Source organism: Pseudophryne corroboree, unplaced genomic scaffold (assembly GCF_028390025.1).
Source record: "Pseudophryne corroboree isolate aPseCor3 unplaced genomic scaffold, aPseCor3.hap2 scaffold_1273, whole genome shotgun sequence".
In the NCBI taxonomy this organism is placed as follows: Eukaryota; Metazoa; Chordata; class Amphibia; order Anura; family Myobatrachidae; genus Pseudophryne; species Pseudophryne corroboree.
Window position 1 is genome coordinate 23,174 of NW_026967898.1, and position 20,911 is coordinate 44,084.

Consider the following 20,911-nt stretch of genomic DNA (forward strand, 5'->3'; position numbering starts at 1 on the left):
CAGTGACCCAGCAACCAGGGCACGGGAGTATACAGCGCCGCTGGGAGTGATGAAGCTGCAGTAAAGATGTCTATTAGACCTAGCCTGCTGCAGCCCTTGTAGATTCTCATAAAACAAGTTCTTCTTTTCTTGTCAAAATGAATAGCTAAGAATTGGCTTCCTGAGGCAGGCCCCTGTTAAGTGGCCTGCTACTGAAGGCACCAACTACAAACTGAGCTCCCTGTTCATGGAAGCGGGGTTATAGAGGAGGATGCGCTGAGCATCTTGGGAACAGTCAAAAGCTTTGAGTCGGTTGGTGCCTCAGATCAAGATCCTACTCTACACCCCAATGTGAATCCTTGTGGAGTCCTGTGTACCCCATAGAAGAAATTAATGTGTCACACCCATTGGCAGCAACCTTAGAATAGCTGCTGATGGGCACAATTGAGAAAGGAAGGGGGGGACATTTGAATCCAGCACATAGATGCAATTCAAATATGTAATTTGTACCTTCCTATTTTAAAATATAATGGATGAACTTCACCCTGTGAGAACAATCTTCATGATCAAGAGATCTCATATGCAAAATAAGTATGAGTTGGGATAGGGCTGGGGAGGGTGGCTGCTCGGGCAGCCCCTCCCCCATCAAGTTAAGGAGATTCAACTGAGGAAGCACAAGGGAACTCTCGTCTGGGGACAACAACTGCAGGGAGACCACATCTTTTCAGATGAACATGGGAGGGCGGAAGGCTGCCTAATACTGAAGCACCATCAAATATCAAACCATATGCAACAACTAGTACAAGCATTCCTGGGGGAAGGTCTGCAGCAGACGGATTTGCATACGGTGATGTCATCCAAGCAGTGGGCCAAAGTTGGCTGGAACCCTCATCTGCATATGAAAAGAGAAAAGGGGCATGCAGGGCATGGCGGCCTTTTGCGGTGCTTGGATGACCCCTAGTTCGCATTAAACACCCCCACCCTCCTTTGGTGTGGGGCTCATGTTGGCTATGCCCCAGCCCCTGAAGCATTCAAGCTGATTTCTTGCAGCAGCTGGGCACTGTAACAGCTCCAGAGCTGCTCTGTAAGGCAACTAAAAGGGTGTGGGCCCTGCAGCACTACCTGTAGTTCGCATTGTGCGTTGGAAGGCACAAAGTAAGCAGACGGGAGAAGTCAGGATAGTGCGCAAGGGCATAGAAGGGAGTGGCTCCAGAAAAGAGAAGTGGAAACAGACAGCAAACTAGGCTGGAGAGAGACCTGAGACAAAGAGATCTGAATTATACGAGAGCCGACCAGGGGAAACACAAATTATGCAATCAAGTTTCCCACATTTGGGGAAATCACAGGAGCAGCACACCCAGAGTGCAATGGGTGAGCCTTGCCCTGGGAGAAGCACCTTCATGATCATAGTATCTCACCTGGCAGGTAAGTAGGAGTTGGGCTAGAGCTGGGGAGGGTCACTGCTCGGGCACCCCCCTGTCAAGTGAAGGAGATCCAACTGAGGCAGCACAAGGGAACTCTCGAAAGAAGAACAAGGCTAGAGGAATATATGAGACAAAGAAATCTGACTTTTACCAGAGCTGACCAGAGGAAAACACAAACACAGTCCCCCACTACCACAAAAAATGCAGGCGAGTTTCCCACATTTGGGGAAATCACAGGGGTCAGCATACCCAGAATGCAATGAATGAACCTCACCCTGGGTGAACAATCTTCATGACCATGGTGTCTCCTATGCAAAATAAGTATGATTTGGGATAGGGCTGGGAGGGCCGCTGCTCAGGCACATCTCTGTCAAGTAAAGGAGATTCAACTGAGGCAGCACAAGGGAACTCTCATCTGGGGACAACAACTGCAGGGAGAACACATATTTTCAGATGAACATGGGAGGGCAGAAGGCTGCCTAATACTGAAGCACCCCCAAACAACAAACCAAATGCAACAACTAGTGCAAGCATTCCTGGGGCAAGGCCTGCAGCAGATGGATTTGCATATGGTGATGTCATCCAAGCAGTGGGTCAAAGTTGGCTTCAACCCTCATCTGCATATGAAAAGAGAAAAGGGGCGTGCAGGGCATGGCGACCTTTTGCGGTGCTTGGATTACCCCTAGTTCGCATTAAACACCCCCACCCACCTTTGGTGTGGGGCTCATGTTGGCCATGCCCCATCTCCTGAAGCATTCAAGCTGATTTCTTGCAGCAGCTGGGCACTGTAACAGCTCCAGAGCTGCTCTTTAAGGCAAGTAAAAGATTGTGTGGGCCCTGCAGCACTACCTGTAGTTTGCATTGTGCATTGGAAGGCACAAAGTAAGCAGACGGGAGGAAAAGTCAGGATAGTGCACAAGGGTATAGAAGGGAGGGGCTCAAGATAAAAGAAGTGGAAACAGACAGCAAACTAGGCTGGAGAAAGACCTGAGACAAAGAGATCTGAATTATACGAGAGCCGACCAGAGGAAACACAAATTATGCAGTCAAGTGTCCCACATTTGGGGAAATCGTAGGAGCAGCACACCCAGAGTGCAATGGGTGAGCCTTGCCCTGGGTGAAGCACCTTCCTGATCATAGTATCTCACCTGGCAGGTAAGTAGGAGTTGGGCTAGAGCTGGGGAGGGTCGCTGCTCGGGCACCCCCCTGTCAAGTGAAGGAGATCCACCTGAGGCAGCACAAGGGAACTCTCGAAAGAAGAACAAGGCTAGAGGAAAATCTGAGACAAAGAAATCTGAGTTTTAACAGAGCTGACCAGAGGAAAGCACAAACACAGTCCCCCACTACCACAAATAATGCAGTCGAGTTTCCCACATTTGGGTAAATCACAGGGGTCAGCATACCCAAAATGCAATGAATGAACCTCACCCTGGGAGAACAATCTTCATGACCATGGTATCTCCTATGCAAAATAAGTATGATTTGGGATAGGGCTGGGGAGGGCCGCTGCTCATGCACATCTCTGTCAAGTAAAGGAGATTCAACTGAGGCAGCACAAGGGAACTCTCATCTGGGGACAACAACTGCAGGGAGAACACATATTTTCAGATGAACATGGGAGGGCAGAAGGCTGCCTAATACTGAAGCACCCCCAAACAACAAACCAAATGCAACAACTAGTGCAAGCATTCCTGGGGGAAGTTCTGCAGAAGACGGATTTGCATACGGTGATGTCATCCAAGCAGTGGGCCAAAGTTGGCTGGAACCCTCATCTGCATATGAAAAGAGAAAAGGGGTATGCAGGGCATGGCGGCCTTTTGCGGCGCTTGGATGACCCTTAGTTCGCATTAAACACCCCCACCCTCCTTCGGTGTGGGGCTCATGTTGGCCATGCCCCATCCCCTGAAGCATTCAAGCTGATTTCTTGCAGCAGCTTGGCACTGTATCAGCTCCAGAGCTGCTCTGTAAGGCAAGTAAAAGGGTGTGGGCCCTGCAGCACTACCTGTAGTTTGCATTGTGCATTGGAAGGCACAAAGTAAGCAGACAGGAGGAGAAGTCAGGATAGTGCACAAGGGTATAAAAGCGAGTTTCCCACATTTGGGAAAATCACAGGGGTCAGCATACCCAGAATGCAATGAATGAACCTCACCCTGGGAGAACAATCTTCATGACCATGGTATCTCCTATGCAAAATAAGTATGATTTGGGATAGGGCTGGGGAGGGCCGCTGCTCAGGCACATCTCTGTCAAGTAAAGGAGATTCAACTGAGGCAGCACAAGGGAACTCTCATCTGGGGACAACAACTGCAGGGAGAACACATATTTTCAGATAAAAATCTTGGTCATGCTCTGGTTTCTCTTCAGAACGAACAAATCTTTCGCCTTTTATTAAAGATTTCCGTGGAGAGGAGCAAAACCGAGTTTTATCTCAATTTTTGCATGCCCCATCTTTTTGGGGTTTCTTTTATCGGTTTAAAGATAGAATGAGTGTGCTTTAATGTAAGCTCATTTGCATAGAAATGACAGTAAATGTTTGTTTCTTTTCAAACAGAACTTTCTTGACCATGCTACTTGCTTGAAAGATCTGGGAGCACATGGAATACAGTACAAACCATGCTTATAGCAAGGAGAAGCCAGGTGAGAAATCTGCTTACTTTCAAGTTGGGCGCTCACTTTGATCTGAATGAGGACTGCTGGCACAGCATTTAGGCGACAGGTGGAATCTTGGTCATGCTCTGGTTTCTCTTCAGAACGAACAAATCTTTCGCCTTTTATTAAAGATTTCTGTGGAGAGGAGCAAAACTGAGTTTTATCTCAATTTTTGCATGCCCCATATTATTGGTGTTTCTTTTATCAGTTTCTTGTTAGCTTTAATGTAAGTTTATTTGCATAACAATGACTATAAATGTCTGTTTCTTTTCAAGCAGAACTTTCTTGACCATTCTAATTGCTTGAAAGATCTGGGAGCACATGGAAAAGAGTACAAACCATGCTTATAGCAAGGGGAAGCCTGGTGAGAAATCTGCTTTCTTTCTTTCAAATTGGGTGCTCACTTTGCGCTGAATGAGGACTGCTGGCATGGCACTCAGGCGACAGGTGGAATCTTAGTCATACTCTGGTTTCTCTTCAAAACGAACAGATCTTTCGCCTTTTACTAAAGATTTCCGTGGAGAGGAGCAAAACTGAGTTTTATCTCAATTTTTGCATGCTCCGTCTTATTGGGGTTTCTTTTATCGGTTTAAAGATAGAACGAGTGTGCTTTAATGTAAGCTCATTTGCATAGAAATGACAGTAAATGTTTGTTTCTTTTCAAACAGAACTTTCTTGACTATACTAAATGCTTGAAAGATCTGGGAGCACATGGAAAAGAGTACAAACCATGTTTATAGCAAGGGGAAGCCTGGTGAGAAATCTGCTTTCTTTCAAATTGGGTGCTCACTTTGAGCTGAATGAGGACTGCTGGCATGGCACTCAGGCGACAGGTGGAATCTTGGTCATGTTCTGGTTTCTCTTCAGAACGAACAAATCTTTCGCCTTTTACTAAAGATTTCCGTGGAGAGGAGCAAAACTGAGTTTTATCTCAATTTTTGCATGCCCCATCTTATTGGGATTTTATTTTATCGGTTTAAAGATAGAACGAGTGTGCTTTAATGTAAGCTCATTTGCATAGAAATGACAGTAAATGTTTGTTTCTTTTCAAACAGAACTTTCTTGACCACACTAATTGCTTGAAAGATCTGGGAGCACATGGAAAAGAGTACAAACCATGTTTATAGCAAGGGGAAGCCTGGTGAGAAATCTGCTTTCTTTCTTTCAAATTGGGTGCTCACTTTGAGCTGAATGAGGATTGCTGGCATGGCACTCAGGCGACAGGTGGAATCTTGGTCATGCTCTGGTTTCTCTTCAAAACGAACAGATCTTTCGCCTTTTACTAAAGATTTCCGTGGAGAGGAGCAAAACTGAGTTTTATCTCAATTTTTGCATGCTCCGTCTTATTGGGGTTTCTTTTATCGGTTTAAAGATAGAACGAGTGTGCTTTAATGTAAGCTCATTTGCATAGAAATGACAGTAAATGTTTGTTTCTTTTCAAACAGAACTTTCTTGACCACACTAATTGCTTGAAAGATCTGGGAGCACATGGAAAAGAGTACAAACCATGTTTATAGCAAGGGGAAGCCTGGTGAGAAATCTGCTTTCTTTCTTTCAAATTGGGTGCTCACTTTGAGCTGAATGAGGACTGCTGGCATGGCACTCAGGCGACAGGTGGAATCTTGGTCATGTTCTGGTTTCTCTTCAGAACGAACAAATCTTTCGCCTTTTACTAAAGATTTCCGTGGAGAGGAGCAAAACTGAGTTTTATCTCAATTTTTGCATGCCCCATCTTATTGGGGTTTTATTTTATCGGTTTAAAGATAGAACGAGTGTGCTTTAATGTAAGCTCATTTGCATAGAAATGACAGTAAATGTTTGTTTCTTTTCAAACAGAACTTTCTTGACCACACTAATTGCTTGAAAGATCTGGGAGCACATGGAAAAGAGTACAAACCATGTTTATAGCAAGGGGAAGCCTGGTGAGAAATCTGCTTTCTTTCATTCAAATTGGGTGCTCACTTTCAGCTGAATGAGAACTGCTGGCATGGCACTCAGGCGACAGGTGGAATCTTGGTCATGCTCTGGTTTCTCTTCAGAACTAACAAATATTTCGCCTTTTATTAAAGATTTCCGTGGAGAGGAGCAAAACTGAGTTTTATCTCAATTTTTGCATGCCCCATATTATTGGGGTTTCTTTTATCAGTTTAAAGACAGAACGAGTGTGCTTTCTTGTTAGCTTTAATGTAAGTTTATTTGCATAACAATGACAGTAAATGTTGTTTCTTTTCAAACAGAACTTTCTTGACCATGCTACTTGCTTAAAGGTCTGGGAGCACATGGAAAACAGTACAAACCATGCAGTATCACAAGAGCCTTTATTTGATCTTTCATGAAGATAGAGCAGAATTGAGGACACGTCAACAATTTCTGCCGAAGGTGGTTCATCTTTCCACATGGTGCCTTTGGCCACTGACACCTTCGTTGAGTCAAAGTCTCTGGCTGTGGTCAGAACTTTGAAAATGTATGTCACCAGAACGGTTCAGATTAGGAAAACAGAGGCTCTGTTTGTCCTGTATGCTCCCAACAGGATTTGGTGTCCTGCTTCCATGCAGACCATTATGCGCTGGATCTGTGGTAAGATTCAGCATGCTCGTTCCACGGCAGGATTGCCGTTACTGAAGTAGGTGAAGACCCATTCTACTAGAAAGGTGGGTTCATCCTTGGCAGCTGGTCGGGGAGTCTCGGCATTGCAACTTTGCCGAGCAGCTATTTAGTAAACACTTTTGCTAAGTTTTACAAGTTTGATACCTTGGCTGATGATAACCTTAAGTTGGGTCATTCGGTGCTGCAGAGTCGTACGCACTCTCCCACCCGTTCAAGGGCTTTGGTATAACCCCATGGTTCTTAATGTGACCCCAGCATCCTCTAGGTCGTATGAGAAAATAGGATTTTAATACCTACCGGTAAATCCTTTTCTCTTAGTCTGTAGAAGATGCTGGGCACCCGTCCCAGTCCATACTGTGTCTGCAGTTATTACTTGTGGTTATACACATGTTGTGTTATGGTTCTGGTCAGCTTTTTGCTGCAATTGTTCATGCCGTTGGCTTGTGTTCTGTTGAATGCCACGTTCTGCGGCATGTTTAAGGTGTGAGCTGGTAAGATGCTCACCTTAGTTTAACAATAAATCCTTTCCTCGAAATGTCCGTCTCCCTGGGCACAGTTCCTATAACTGGAGTCTGGAGGAGGGGCATAGAGGGAGGAGCCAGTTCACACCCTTTGAAAGTCTTAAAGTGCCCATGTCTCTTGCGGATCCCGTCTATACCCCATGGTTCTTAATGTGATCCCAGCATCCTCTACGGACTAAGAGAAAAGAATGCCCTTGCGCACTATCCTGACTTCTCCTCCCGTCTGCTTACTTTGTGCCTTCCAACGCACAATGCGAACTACAGGTGGTGCTGCAGGGCCCACACCCTTTTACTTGCCTTACAGAACAGCTCTGGAGCTGTTACAGTGCCCAGCTGCTGCAAGAAATCAGCTTGAATGCTTCAGGGGATGGGGCATGGCCAACATGAGCCCCACACCAAAGGAGGGTGGGGGTGTTTAATGTGAACTAGGGGTCATCCAAGCACTGCAAAAGGCCGCCATGCCCTGCACGCCCCTTTTCTCTTTTCATATGCAGATGAGGGTTCCAGTCAACTTTGGCCCACTGCTTGGATAACATCACCGTATGCAAATCCGACTGCTGCAGACCTTCCCCCAGGAATGCTTGTACTAGTTGTTGCATATGGTGCTTCAGTATTAGGCAGCCTTCCGCCCTCCCATGTTCATCTGAAAAGATGTGGTCTCCCTGCAGTTGTTGTCCCCAGACGAGAGTTCCCTTGTGCTTCCTCAGTTGAATCTCCTTAACTTGACGGGGGAGGTGCTGCCCGAGCAGCCCTCCCCAGCCCTATCCCAACTCATATTTATTTTGCATATGAGATCTCTTGATCATGAAGATTGTTCTCACAGGGTGAGGTTCATCCATTATATTTTAAAATAGGAAGGTACGAATTACATATTTGAATTGCATCTATGTGCTGGATTCAAATGTCCCCTCCCCCTTCCTTTCTCAATTGTGCCCGTCAGCAGCTATTCTAAGGTTGCTGCCAATGGGTGTGACACATTAATTTCTTCTGTGGGGTACACTGGACTCCACAAGGATTCACATTGGGGTGTAGAGTAGGATCTTGATCTGAGGCACCAACCGGCTCAAAGCTTTTGACTGTTCCCAAGAAGCTCAGTGCATTCTCCTCTATAACCCCGCTTCCATGAACAGGGAGCTCAGTTTGTAGTTGGTGCCTTCAGTAGCAGGCCAATTAACAGGGGCCTGCCTCAGGCAGCCTATTCTTAGCTATTAATTTTGACAAGAAAAGAAGAACTTGTTTTATGAGAATCTACAAGGGCTGCAGCAGGCTAGGTCTAATAGACATCTTTACTGCAGCTTCATCACTCCCAGCGGCGCTGTATACTCCCGTGCCCTGGTTGCTGGGTCACTGCAGCGGAGGCTCCGGTTTCATCCTAAGGTCAGTCACACACACACCACCCTTCCGGATCACGAGGCCGCTGCTGAAGGGGAGCGAGGCCGTAGGGGGTGGGCCGTGTGCGCACTGCGGTGGACACTGATTACTGGGCAGCCGCTCCACTAGCCACCAGGTACAGTTAAGGAGCACAGGTCTGGGGGTTTTTCTCCTATATTAACCCAATTTTGTACTGCCCGCAGCGCATTGTGATAGGTAATAGGGCCTGATTCAGGTTGGATTGCAATCACAATAAGCGATCCAACTGCAAAAATTGCTAAGAGCATACGCATGTGCCTGCATTTTCTGCGGCACCCCGCAGAGAATGTGATCGCCTCTGCCTGTCAATCGGGGCGGGGAAGGGGGGGAGAGGTGGGTCAGCAACACTCCATTTCCAAGTCAGGGATGGAGCGGTGCGGGGGCAAGGCTTCAAAATGGGGTCTGCAACGGAGGAGACACAGGGGGCGTGGTCACAGCGACTGTATGACATCACATTCAGCCGCTGTGATCACAAAAATGGTGGCGGCTTCCTGCGCGCACATACAGTCTGCACCAGCAGGAGCCTACACCATTTTTTATGATCACGCTGAACTGCAGTGCGACTGCAATTACAGCATGGTCAAGAAGGGAGGCGTCATGCTGGGTGGCCATGCCCTGTCACTTTGCAGGAGCCAGCACCGCTCACACACTAGTCCCCGGGTGCAGCCCCCAACCCCCGGGACACCCGGAGCAACAAAATGTAGATTCAGGCCACCAGGCCACGCCCCTACCTATGAAACCATGCCTCCTTTTTACCATTGCACTGCTTATCTGCGCGCACTGCATTACAATCTCCCTCGCCACCTCTCTGGGTGTCACCAGTGATAGTGACACCTCTGCCATGCTTGTAGCAGCTGGTCCTAAGATCTACGCCTCAAACCCTGAGTGTTTGCCCTTGTGACTTGTTGATCATCATAGCGAAGCAGATGCTTACAGAAAACTGCAGGGGCTTAGATTGAAAATAAAAAAATTGATAGGGTATAAGGTAGAGAGGAGCGGGTTCGGTTCTCCGAGAACCGAATTCCCCACGAACTCCACGTGGTTTACACTGGTCCGAGGCAGGCTCGGTTGTTCCCGCCTGACTCGGAAAACCTGAACAAGGGAAAATGTCATCATCCCGCTGTCGGATTCTCGCGAGATTCGGATTCCATATAAAGAGCTGCGCGTTGCTGCCATTTTTACTCGTGCATTGAAGAGAGAGCGGAGAGGACGTGGCTATGTTCTCTCAGTGGAAATCTCAATATCAGTGCTCAGTATCAGTGGTTACTTATTGCTGCTCAGTAATACTAGTAGTGTGTCTCTCCTGCTCAGTGTCAGTTCTCAGTAGTATCCTCATCAGTGCTCAGTATCACTGTTCATTGTCTTGTGCTGCATTGTGTTGCTCAGCATAATACAGTACATTACTAATAGTCCAGTGCTGCATCTTGCTGCTCAGTGTCAGTTCTAGTATCCTCATCAGTGCTCACTATCACTGCTCATTGCATTGTGGTGTTCTGTATACTACAATAACATAGTAATATAGTAACATAGTTTTTGAGGTTGAATAGAGGCAAATTGCCCATCGTGTTCAACCTGTTTTAAGTTGTGATGATTCTACATACTTGCTGAATAATGTTTTATGACTAGTTAGCTACTATAACTCATGTTACCCCCGGATTAACCATGTTGATATTTTAAGTATTATAACCTTGGATAGCTTTTTCATTCAGAAATGTATCCATTCCTTTTTTAAATCCAATTACAGAGTCCGCCATTACCACCTTCCCTGGCAGGGAATTCCACATCCTGATTGCCCTAACAGTGAAGAAACCTTTCCTCCATTGCGTTCTGAACTTTCCTCCAGTCGCAGCGAGTGACCACGTGTTCTTTTAATAAATAATTCCTCTGATAACTCTTTGTTATGTATCTTTACATATTTGAAGATATTAATAATATCTCCTCTTAGGCACCTCTTTTCTAGTGTATAAATATTCAGCCTAGTAAGTCTTTCCTTATAGTCCAGTACTTTAAGGCCTTTAATCAATTTAGTCTTCAGGATCTCTGACACTTCCATGAGCAGCAGAGTAGTGCAATGGAAGCATGCTGGGCCCATAACCCAGAGGTCGATTGATCGAAACTATCCTCTGCTATGTGCATTTTTTTTTTTATAATTAAAGTAATCAAAAACTGGGATTGATATTTTGGCACTTTTATTTTTACTTAAAGTACAATAACTTTTATCATTTTAATTTGTTTTAATAGTATATTGACAGCATTGTTTTCTTTAAAAAATCCACTTAATTTTCTTTACCCTATTACTGAAATGGTAATTGACAAAAACAAACTACATTGTCACCAGAAGAGCAATGCAAAATGTACAAGTGATATATGAAAATCATCTTCCATCTTGAATTTCAATGATGCATTGGGACAACAATTTGTGAGAAACATCTTCACCCATAAAGAAAGATTTTCTTAATTCCTTACCTGTGTGCTGATTAGATATCACCTTGTTTTCACATTAAACAGACTTCCCCATGAGGAAGCAGCAAGGATGCAGTGACGTTTCCTGGTGTCAACCTGTATTATTTCAGTAGACATTGAAATGAGGATGCATCTTTGATGCCTTTCCAATGAAGCAAGTTTAATTCAGTAATAGGTGAAAAACCATTCCTACAAAGGTGTTAATCAGAGACTTGGCTTTGTGGACACTTTTCAGAGAGCAAATTTGTTAGCATAAACATAAAATCAGAAAATGAAGAGCTGTTTAATCACTCAATTGGACTTTTCTGCCAGCATAATTTTTTTTCTCTGCAACTCACTGCTAAATTGTGCTTCCTAGCTGTTTTTTTATAAAATCACTTAATCAAATCTAACTCTGATTACATCAGAGAAGGCCAGGTACCCTACACCATAAGGGGGGTTTTTGAAATTTTGACTTGTCTACTTAAAGATCACCAAAATCTGATTACAAGGTCAATTACATCCCTGGGTGGGATTGAACCACCAACCTTTTGGTTAATAGCCAAACATGCTAACCGATTGCGCCACAGAGACACCTTGCGAAAGTCAATACTGACAAAGGCTAATAAGCATTCATCTAGAACGTTTCCTAGAAAAACTTTAAAAAGTCAATAATCTGGAGAATTTTTGTAAGAAACACATTGGTACTTTCCCATGATGAGTGAGTGCTTCAGGATTTCTTGCACTTACATGGGCTATTAACCAAAAGGTTGGTGGTTCAATCCCACCCAGGGATGTAATTGACCTTGTCATCAGATTTTGGTGATCTTTAAGTAGACAAGTCAAAATTTCAAACCCCCTCTTATGGTGTAGGGTACCTGGCCTTCTCTGACGTAATCAGAGTTAGATTTAATTAAGTGATTTTATAAAAAACAGCTAGGAAGCACAATTTAGCAGTGGGTTGCAGAGAAAAAAATAACATTTTAAACCTACCGGTAATTTTTTTCTCTCGTAGTCCGTAGAGGATGATGGGGACTCCGTAAGGACCATGGGGGATAGACGGGCCCCGCAGCAGACATGGGCACTTTAAGAAAGACTTTAGATCTGGGTGTGCACTGGCTCCTCCCTCTATGCCCCTCCTCCATACCTCAGTTAGAGAAACTGTGCCCAGAGGAGACGGACAGTACGAGGAAAGGATTTTTGTTAATCCAAGGCCAAGATTCATACCAGCCACACCAATCACACCGTATAACTTGTGATATACTACCCAGTTAACAGTATGAAAACAACATAGCATCAGTCCAAGACCGATGAAAACTAACATATAACCCTTATGTAAGCAATAACTATATACAAGTCTTGCAGAAGTAGACCGCACTTGGGACGGGCACCCAGCATCCTCTACGGACTCCGAGAAAAAGATTTACCGGTAGGTTTAAAATCTTATTTTCTCTTACGTCCTAGAGGATGCTGGGGACTCCGTAAGGACCATGGGGATTATACCAAAGCTCCCAAACGGGCAGGAGAGTGCGGATGACTTTGCAGCACCGATTGAGCAAACAGGAGGTCCTCCTCAGCCAGGGTATCAAACTTATAGAACTTTGCAAAGGTGTTTGAACCAACTTTGACCCACTGCTTGGATGACATCACCATATGCAAATCCATCTGCGGCAGGCCTTCCCCCAGGAATGCTTGCACTAGTTGTTGCATTTGGTTTGTTGTTTGGGGGTGCTTCAGTATTAGGCAGCCTTCTGCCCTCCCATGTTCATCTGAAAATATGTGTTCTCCCTGCAGTTGTTGTCCCCAGATGAGAGTTCCCTTGTGCTGCCTCAGTTGAATCTCCTTTACTTGACAGAGATGTGCCTGAGCAGCGGCCCTCCCCAGCCCTATCCCAAATCATACTTATTTTGCATAGGAGATACCATGGTCATGAAGATTGTTCTCCCAGGGTTAGGTTAATTCATTGCATTCTGGGTATGCTGACCCCTGTGATTTCCCCAAATGTGGGAAACTCAACTGCATTATTTGTGGTAGTGGGGGACTGTGTTTGTGCTTTCCTCTGGTCAGCTCTGGTAAAAGTCAGATTTCTTTGTCTCAGATCTTCCTCTAGCCTTGTTCTTCTTTCGAGAGTTCCCTTGTGCTGCCTCAGTTGGATCTCCTTCACTTGACAGGGGGGTGCCCGAGCAGCGACCCTCCCCAGCTCTAGCCCAACTCCTACTTACCTGCCAGGTGAGATACTATGATCATGAAGATGCTTCTCCCAGGGCAAGGCTCACCCATTGCACTCTGGGTGTGCTGCCCCTGCGATTTCCCCAAATGTGGGAAACTTGACTGCATAATTTGTGTTTCCCCTGGTCGGCTCTCATATAATTCAGATTTCTTTGTCTCAGGTCTCTCTCCAGCCTAGTTTGCTGTCTGTTTCCACTTCTTTTTTCTTGAGCCCCTCCCTTCTATACCCTTGTGCACTATCCTGACTTCTCCCGTCTGCTTACTTTGTGCCTTCCAACGCACAATACAAACTACAGGTAGTGCTGCAGGGCCCACACCCTTTTACTTGCTTTACAGAGCAGCTCTGGAGCTGTTACAGTGCCCAGCTGCTGCAAGAAATCAGCTTGAATGCTTCAGGGGCTGGGGCATAGCCAACATGAGCCCCACACCGAAGGAGGGTGGAGGTGTTTAATGCGAACTAGGGGTCATCCAAGCGCCGCAAAAGGCCGCCATGCCCTGCACACCCCTTTATTCTTTTCATATGCAGACGAGGGTTGAAGCCAACTTTGACCCACTGCTTGGATGACATCACCATATTCAAATCCATCTGCTGCAGGCCTTCCCCCAGGAATGCTTGCACTAGTTGTTGCATTTGGTTTGTTGTTTGGGGGTGCTTCAGTATTAGGCAGCCTTCTGCCCTCCCATGTTCATCTGAAAATATGTGTTCTCCCTGCAGTTGTTGTCCCCAGATGAGAGTTCCCTTGTGCTGCCTCAGTTGAATCTCCTTTACTTGACAGAGATGTGCCTGAGCAGCGGCCCTCCCCAGCCCTATCCCAAATCATACTTATTTTGCATAGGAGATACCATGGTCATGAAGATTGTTCTCCCAGGGTTAGGTTCATTCTTTGCATTCTGGGTATGCTGACCCCTGTGATTTCCCCAAATGTGGGAAACTCAACTGCATTATTTGTGGTAGTGGGGGACTGTGTTTGTGCTTTCCTCTGGTCAGCTCTGGTAAATGTCAGATTTCTTTGTCTCAGATCTTCCTCTAGCCTTGTTCTTCTTTCGAGAGTTCCCTTGTGCTGCCTCAGTTGGATCTCCTTCACTTGACAGGGGGGTGCCCGAGCAGCGACCCTCCCCAGCTCTAGCCCAACTCCTACTTACCTGCCAGGTGAGATACTATGATCATGAAGATGCTTCTCCCAGGGCAAGGCTCACCCATTGCACTCTGGGTGTGCTGCCCCTGCGATTTCCCCAAATGTGGGAAACTTGACTGCATAATTTGTGTTTCCCCTGGTCGGCTCTCATATAATTCAGATCTCTTTGTCTCAGGTCTCTCTCCAGCCTAGTTTGCTGTCTGTTTCCACTTCTTTTTTCTTGAGCCCCTCCCTTCTATACCCTTGTGCACTATCCTGACTTCTCCCATCTGCTTACTTTGTGCCTTCCAACGCACAATGCAAACTACAGGTAGTGCTGCAGGGCCCACACCCTTTTACTTGCTTTACAGAGCAGCTCTGGAGCTGTTACAGTGCCCAGCTGCTGCAAGAAATCAGCTTGAATGCTTCAGGGGCTGGGGCATAGCCAACATGAGCCCCACACCGAAGGAGGGTGGAGGTGTTTAATGCGAACTAGGGGTCATCCAAGCGCCGCAAAAGGCCGCCATGCCCTGCACACCCCTTTTTTCTTTTCATATGCAGACGAGGGTTGAAGCCAACTTTGACCCACTGCTTGGATGACATCACCATATGCAAATCCATCTGCTGCAGGCCTTCCCCCAGGAATGCTTGCACTAGTAGTTGCATTTGGTTCGTTGTTTGGGGGTGCTTCAGTTTTAGGCAGCCTTCTGCCCTCCCATGTTCATCTGAAAATATGTGTTCTCCCTGCAGTTGTTGTCCCCAGATGAGAGTTCCCTTGTGCTGCCTCAGTTGAATCTCCTTTACTTGACAGAGATGTGCCTGAGCAGCGGCCCTCCCCAGCCCTATCCCAAATCATACTTATTTTGCATAGGAGATACCTTGGTCATGAAGATTGTTCTCCCAGGGTGAGGTTCATTCATTGCATTCTGGGTATGCTGACCCCTGTGATTTCCCCAAATGTGGGAAACTCGACTGCATTATTTGTGGTAGTGGGGGACTGTGTTTGTGCTTTCCTCTGGTCAGCTCTGGTAAAAGTCAGATTTCTTTGTCTCAGATCTTCCTCTAGCCTTGTTCTTCTTTCGAGAGTTCCCTTGTGCTGCCTCAGTTGGATCTCCTTCACTTGACAGGGGGTGCCCAAGCAGCAATCCTCCACAGCTCTAGCCCAACTCCTACTTACCTGCCAGGTGAGATACTATGATCTTCACTGTTAGGGCAATCAGGATGTGGAATTCCCTGCCAGGGAAGGTGGTAATGGCGGACTCTGTAATTGGATTTAAAAAAGGAATGGATACATTTCTGAATGAAAAAGCTATCCAAGGTTATAATACTTAAAATATCAACATGGTTAATCCGGGGGTAACATGAGTTGTAGTAGTTAACTAGTCATAAAACATTATTCAGCAAGTATGTAGAATCATCACAACTTAAAACAGGTTGAACACGATGGGCAATTTGCCTCTTTTCAACCTCAAAAACTATATTACTATATGTTACTATATTACTATGTTACTGTAGTATACAGAACACCACAATGTAATGAGCAGTGATAGTGAGCACTGATGAGGATACTAGAACTGACACTGAGCAGCAAGATGCAGCACTGGACTATTAGTAATGTACTGTAGTATGCTGAGCACCACAATGCAGCACAAGACAATGAGCAGTGATACTGAGCACTGATGAGGATACTACTGAGAACTGACACTGAGCAGGAGAGACACACTAATAGTATTACTGAGCAGCAATAAGTAACCACTGATACTGAGCACTGATATTGAGATTTCCACTGAGAGAACATAGCCACGTCCTCTCCGCTCCCTCTTCAATGCACGAGTAAAAATGGCGGCAACGCGCAGCTCTTTATATGAAATCCGAATCTCGCGAGAATCCGACAGCGGGATGATGACATTTTCCCTTGTTCAGGTTTTCCGAGTCAGGCGGGAACAACCGAGCCTGCCTCGGACCAGTGTAAACCACGTGGAGTTCGTGGGGAATTCGGTTCTCGGAGAACCGAACCCGCTCCTCTCTACCTTATACCCATATATTTTTTTATTTTCAATCTAAGCCCCTGCAGTTTTCTGTAAGCATCTGCTTCGCTATGATGATCAACAAGTCACAAGGGCAAACACTCAGGGCTTGAGGCGTAGATCTTAGGACCAGCTGCTACAAGCATGGCAGAGGTGTCACTATCACTGGTGACACCCAGAGAGGTGGCGAAGGAGATTGTAATGCAGTGCGCGCAGATAAGCAGCGCAATGGTAAAAAGGAGGCATGGTTTCATAGGTAGGGGCGTGGCCTGGTGGCCTGAATCTACATTTTGTTGCTCCGGGTGTCCCGGGGGTTGGGGGCTGCACCCGGGGACTAGTGTGTGAGCGGTGCTGGCTCCTGCACAGTGACAGGACATGGCCACCCAGCATGACGCCTCCCTTCTTGACCAATCTGTAATTGCAGTCGCACTGCAGTTCAGCGTGATCATAAAAAATGGTGTAGCCTCCTGCTGGTGCAGACTGTATGTGCGCGCAGGAAGCCGCCACCATTTTTGTGATCACAGCGGCTGAATGTGATGTCATACAGCCGCTGTGACCACGCCCCCTGTGTCTCCTCCGTTGCAGACCCCATTTTGAAGCCTTGCCCCCGCACCGCTCCATCCCTGACTTGGAAATGGAGTGTTGCTGACCCCCCTCTCCCCCCCTGCCCCGATTGACAGGCAGAGGCGATCGCATTCTCTGCGGGGTGCCGCAGAAAATGCAGGCACATGCGTATGCTCTTAGCAATTTTTGCAGTTGGATCGCTTACTGTGATTGCAATCCAACCTGAATCAGGCCCTATTACCTATCACAATGCGCTGCGGGCAGTACAAAATTGGTTTAATATGGGAGAAAAAACCCCAGACCTGTGCTCCTTAACTGTACCTGGTGGCTCGTGGAGCGGCAGCCCAGTAATCAGTGTCCACGCCAGTGCGCACACGGTCCACCCCCTACGGCCACGCTCCCCTTCATCAGCGGCCTCGTGATCCGGAAGGGCGGTGCGTGTGTGACTGACCTTAGGAAGAAACCGGAGCCTCCGCTGCAGTGACCCAGCAACCAGGGCACGGGAGTATACAGCGCCGCTGGGAGTGATGAAGCTGCAGTAAAGATGTCTATTAGACCTAGCCTGCTGCAGCCCTTGTAGATTCTCATAAAAAAAGTTCTTATTTTCTTGTCAAAATTAATAGGTAAGAATAGGCTGCCTGAGGCAGGCCCCTGTTAAGTGGCCTGCTACTGAAGGCACCAACTACAAACTGAGCTCCCTGTTCATGGAAGCGGGGTTATAGAGGAGAATGCGCTGAGCATCTTGGGAACAGTCAAAAGCTTTGAGCCGGTTGGTGCCTCAGATCAAGATCCTACTCTACACCCCAATGTGAATCCTTGTGGAGTCCAGTGTACCCCACAGAAGAAATTAATGTGTCACACCCATTGGCAGCAACCTTAGAATAGCTGCTGACGGGCACAATTGAGAAAGGAAGGGGGGGGGACATTTGAATCCAGCACATAGATGCAATTCAAATATGTAATTTGAACCTTCCTATTTTAAAATATAATGGATGAACTTCACCCTGTGATAACAATCTTCATGATATAGAGATCTCATATGCAAAATAAGTATGAGTTGGGATAGGGCTGGGGAGGGTGGCTGCTCGGGCAAGCCCCTCCCCCGTCAAGTTAAGGAGATTCAACTGAGGAAGCACAAGGGAACTCTCGTCTGGGGACAACAACTGCAGGGAGACCACATTTTTTCAGATGAACATGGGAGGGCGGAAGGCTGCCTAATACTGAAGCACCATCAAATATCAAACCATATGCAATAACTAGTACAAGCATTCCTGGGGGAAGGTCTGCAGGAGACGAATTTGCATACGGTGATGTCATCCAAGCAGTGGGCCAAAGTTGGCTGGAACCCTCATCTGCATATGAAAAGAGAAAAGGGTTATGCAGGGCATGGCGGCCTTTTGCGGCGCTTGGATGACCCCTAGTTCGCATTAAACACCTCCACCCTCCTTCGGTGTGGGGCTCATGTTGGCTATGCCCCAGCCCCTGAAGCATTCAAGCTGATTTCTTGCAGCAGCTGGGCACTGTAACAGCTCCAGAGCTGCTCTGTAAGGCAAATAAAAGGGTGTGGGCCCTGCAGCACTACCTGTAGTTCGCATTGTGCGTTGGAAGGCACAAAGTAAGCAGACGGGAGAAGTCAGGATAGTGCGCAAGGGCATAGAAGGGAGCGGCTCAAGAAAAGAGAAGTGGAAACAGACAGCAAACTAGGCTGGAGAGAGACCTGAGACAAAGAGATCTGAATTATACGAGAGCCGACCAGGGGAAACACAAATTATGCAGTCAAGTTTCCCATATTTGGGGAAATCGCAGGGGCAGCACACCCAGAGTGCAATGGTTGAGCCTTGCCCTGGGAGAAGCACCTTCAAGATCATAGTATCTCACCTGGCAGGTAAGTAGGAGTTGGGCTAGAGCTGGGGAGGGTCGCTGCTCGGGCACCCCCCTGTCAAGTGAAGGAGATCCAACTGAGGCAGCACAATGGAACTCTCGAAAGAAGAACAAGGCTAGAGGAAGATCTGAGACAAAGAAATCTGACTTTTACCAGAGCTGACCAGCGGAAAACACAAACACAGTCCCCAACTACCACAAATAATGCAGGCGAGTTTCCCACATTTGGGTAAATCACAGGGGTCAGCATACCCAGAATGCAATGAATGAACCTCACCCTGGGTGAACAATTTTCATGACCATGGTGTCTCCTATGCAAAATAAGTATGATTTGGGATAGGGCTGGGGAGGGCCGCTGCTCAGGCACATCTCTGTCAAGTAAAGGAGATTCAACTGAGGCAGCACAAGGGAACTCTCATATGGGGACAACAACTGCAGGGAGAACACATATTTTCAGATGAACATGGGAGGGCAGAAGGCTGCCTAATACTGAAGCACCCCCAAACAACAAACCAAATGCAACAACTAGTGCAAGCATTCCTGGGGGAAGGCCTGCAGCAGATGGATTTGCATATGGTGATGTTATCCAAGCAGTGGGTCAAAGTTGGCTTCAACCCTCATCTGCATATGAAAAGAGAAAAGGGGCGTGCAGGGCATGGCGGCCTTTTGCGGTGCTTGGATGACCCCTAGATCGCATTAAACACCCCCACCCTCCTTTGGTGTGGGGCTCATGTTGGCCATGCCCCATCCCATGAAGCATTCAAGCTGATTTCTTGCAGCAGCTGGGCACTGTAACAGCTCCAGAGCTGCTCTGTAAGGCAAGTAAAAGGGTGTGGGCCCTGCAGCACTACCTGTAGTTTGCATTGTGCATTGGAAGGCACAAAGTAAGCAGACGGGAGGAGAAGTCAGGATAGTGCACAAGGGTATAGAAGTCAGGATAGTGCACAAGGGTATAGAAGCACCTTCCTGATTATAGTATCTCACCTGGGTGTGCTGCCCCTGCGATTTCCCCAAATGTGGGAAACTTGACTGCATAATTTGTGTTTCCCCTGGTCGGCTCTCATATAATTCAGATCTCTTTGTCTCAGGTCTATCTCCAGCCTAGTTTGCTGTCTGTTTCCACTTCTTTTTTCTTGAGCCCCTCCCTTCTATACCCGTGTGGACTATCCTGACTTCTCCTCCTGTCTGCTTACTTTGTGCCTTCCAATGCACAATGCAAACTACAGGTAGTGCTGCAGGGCCCACACCCTTTTACTTGCCTTACAGAGCAGCTCTGGAGCTGTTACAGTGCCAAGCTGCTGCAAGAAATCAGCTTGAATGCTTCAGGGGCTGGGGCATGGCCAACATGAGCCCCACACCGAAGGAGGGTGGGGGTGTTTAATGCGAACTAAGGGTCATCCAAGCGCCGCAAAAGGCCGCCATGCCCTGCATACCCCTTTTCTCTTTTCATATGCAGATGAGGGTTCCAGCCAACTTTGGCCCACTGCTTGGATGACATCACTATATGCATATCCGTCTTCTGCAGACCTTCCCCCAGGAATGCTTGTACTAGTTGTTGCATTTGGTTTGTTGTTTGGGGGTGCTTCAGTATTAGGCAGCCTTCTGCCCTCCCATGTTCATCTGAAAATATGTGTTCTCACTGCAGTTGTTGTCCCCAGATGAGAGTTCCCTTGTGCTGCCTCAGTTGAATCTCCTTTACTCTAAAACTTGTAAAACTTAGCAAAAGTGTTTACTAAATAGCTGCTCGGCAAAGTTGCAATGCCGAGACTCCCCGACCAGCTGCCCAGGATGAACCCACCTTTCTAGTAGAATGGGTCTTCACCTAATTCAGTAACGGCAATCCTGCCGTGGAATGAGCATGCTGAATCTTACCACAGATCCAGCGCATAATTGTCTACATGGAAGCAGGACACCCAATCCTGTTGGGAGCATACAGGACAAACAGAGCCTCTGTTTTCCTAATCTGAACCGTTCTGGTGACATAAATTTTCAAAGTTCTGACCACAGCCAGAGACTTTGACTCAACGAAGGTGTCAGTGGCCAAAGGCACCATGTGGAAAGAT

The 20,911-nt window shown here is 46.9% G+C and overlaps 16 non-coding genes and 3 pseudogenes across 16 annotated transcripts; 12 read left to right on the forward strand and 7 right to left on the reverse strand.

Annotated features, from left to right (window-relative positions):
• Nucleotides 1-1,249: 1,249 nt before the first annotated feature.
• LOC134993268 (U1 spliceosomal RNA) lies at nt 1,250-1,412 on the reverse strand. The gene has a single exon (XR_010197132.1). It is a non-coding gene; the product is annotated as a U1 spliceosomal RNA (small nuclear RNA).
• A 152-nt stretch (nt 1,413-1,564) lies between these two features.
• LOC134993347 (U1 spliceosomal RNA) lies at nt 1,565-1,728 on the reverse strand. The gene has a single exon (XR_010197201.1). It is a non-coding gene; the product is annotated as a U1 spliceosomal RNA (small nuclear RNA).
• Nucleotides 1,729-2,403: 675 nt separating this feature from the next.
• On the reverse strand, nt 2,404-2,566 carry LOC134993264 (U1 spliceosomal RNA). Its single transcript, XR_010197128.1, has one exon. It is a non-coding gene; the product is annotated as a U1 spliceosomal RNA (small nuclear RNA).
• A 152-nt stretch (nt 2,567-2,718) lies between these two features.
• LOC134993317 (U1 spliceosomal RNA) lies at nt 2,719-2,882 on the reverse strand. Its single transcript, XR_010197174.1, has one exon. It is a non-coding gene; the product is annotated as a U1 spliceosomal RNA (small nuclear RNA).
• A 593-nt stretch (nt 2,883-3,475) lies between these two features.
• On the reverse strand, nt 3,476-3,603 carry LOC134993291 (U1 spliceosomal RNA; annotated as a pseudogene).
• A 144-nt stretch (nt 3,604-3,747) lies between these two features.
• LOC134993302 (U5 spliceosomal RNA) lies at nt 3,748-3,863 on the forward strand. The gene has a single exon (XR_010197159.1). It is a non-coding gene; the product is annotated as a U5 spliceosomal RNA (small nuclear RNA).
• A 270-nt stretch (nt 3,864-4,133) lies between these two features.
• LOC134993308 (U5 spliceosomal RNA) lies at nt 4,134-4,249 on the forward strand. The gene has a single exon (XR_010197165.1). It is a non-coding gene; the product is annotated as a U5 spliceosomal RNA (small nuclear RNA).
• A 264-nt stretch (nt 4,250-4,513) lies between these two features.
• LOC134993299 (U5 spliceosomal RNA) lies at nt 4,514-4,629 on the forward strand. Its single transcript, XR_010197156.1, has one exon. It is a non-coding gene; the product is annotated as a U5 spliceosomal RNA (small nuclear RNA).
• A 270-nt stretch (nt 4,630-4,899) lies between these two features.
• On the forward strand, nt 4,900-5,015 carry LOC134993300 (U5 spliceosomal RNA). Its single transcript, XR_010197157.1, has one exon. It is a non-coding gene; the product is annotated as a U5 spliceosomal RNA (small nuclear RNA).
• Nucleotides 5,016-5,290: 275 nt separating this feature from the next.
• Nucleotides 5,291-5,406, forward strand: LOC134993303 (U5 spliceosomal RNA). Its single transcript, XR_010197160.1, has one exon. It is a non-coding gene; the product is annotated as a U5 spliceosomal RNA (small nuclear RNA).
• Nucleotides 5,407-5,680: 274 nt separating this feature from the next.
• LOC134993297 (U5 spliceosomal RNA) lies at nt 5,681-5,796 on the forward strand. The gene has a single exon (XR_010197154.1). It is a non-coding gene; the product is annotated as a U5 spliceosomal RNA (small nuclear RNA).
• A 275-nt stretch (nt 5,797-6,071) lies between these two features.
• LOC134993309 (U5 spliceosomal RNA) lies at nt 6,072-6,187 on the forward strand. The gene has a single exon (XR_010197166.1). It is a non-coding gene; the product is annotated as a U5 spliceosomal RNA (small nuclear RNA).
• A 6,743-nt stretch (nt 6,188-12,930) lies between these two features.
• On the forward strand, nt 12,931-13,094 carry LOC134993246 (U1 spliceosomal RNA). The gene has a single exon (XR_010197114.1). It is a non-coding gene; the product is annotated as a U1 spliceosomal RNA (small nuclear RNA).
• Nucleotides 13,095-13,246: 152 nt separating this feature from the next.
• Nucleotides 13,247-13,388, forward strand: LOC134993248 (U1 spliceosomal RNA; annotated as a pseudogene).
• A 692-nt stretch (nt 13,389-14,080) lies between these two features.
• On the forward strand, nt 14,081-14,244 carry LOC134993323 (U1 spliceosomal RNA). Its single transcript, XR_010197179.1, has one exon. It is a non-coding gene; the product is annotated as a U1 spliceosomal RNA (small nuclear RNA).
• A 152-nt stretch (nt 14,245-14,396) lies between these two features.
• LOC134993249 (U1 spliceosomal RNA) lies at nt 14,397-14,538 on the forward strand (annotated as a pseudogene).
• A 692-nt stretch (nt 14,539-15,230) lies between these two features.
• On the forward strand, nt 15,231-15,394 carry LOC134993324 (U1 spliceosomal RNA). Its single transcript, XR_010197180.1, has one exon. It is a non-coding gene; the product is annotated as a U1 spliceosomal RNA (small nuclear RNA).
• Nucleotides 15,395-18,697: 3,303 nt separating this feature from the next.
• On the reverse strand, nt 18,698-18,860 carry LOC134993279 (U1 spliceosomal RNA). Its single transcript, XR_010197142.1, has one exon. It is a non-coding gene; the product is annotated as a U1 spliceosomal RNA (small nuclear RNA).
• A 152-nt stretch (nt 18,861-19,012) lies between these two features.
• On the reverse strand, nt 19,013-19,176 carry LOC134993358 (U1 spliceosomal RNA). Its single transcript, XR_010197212.1, has one exon. It is a non-coding gene; the product is annotated as a U1 spliceosomal RNA (small nuclear RNA).
• Between the last annotated feature and the right edge of the window lie 1,735 nt (nt 19,177-20,911).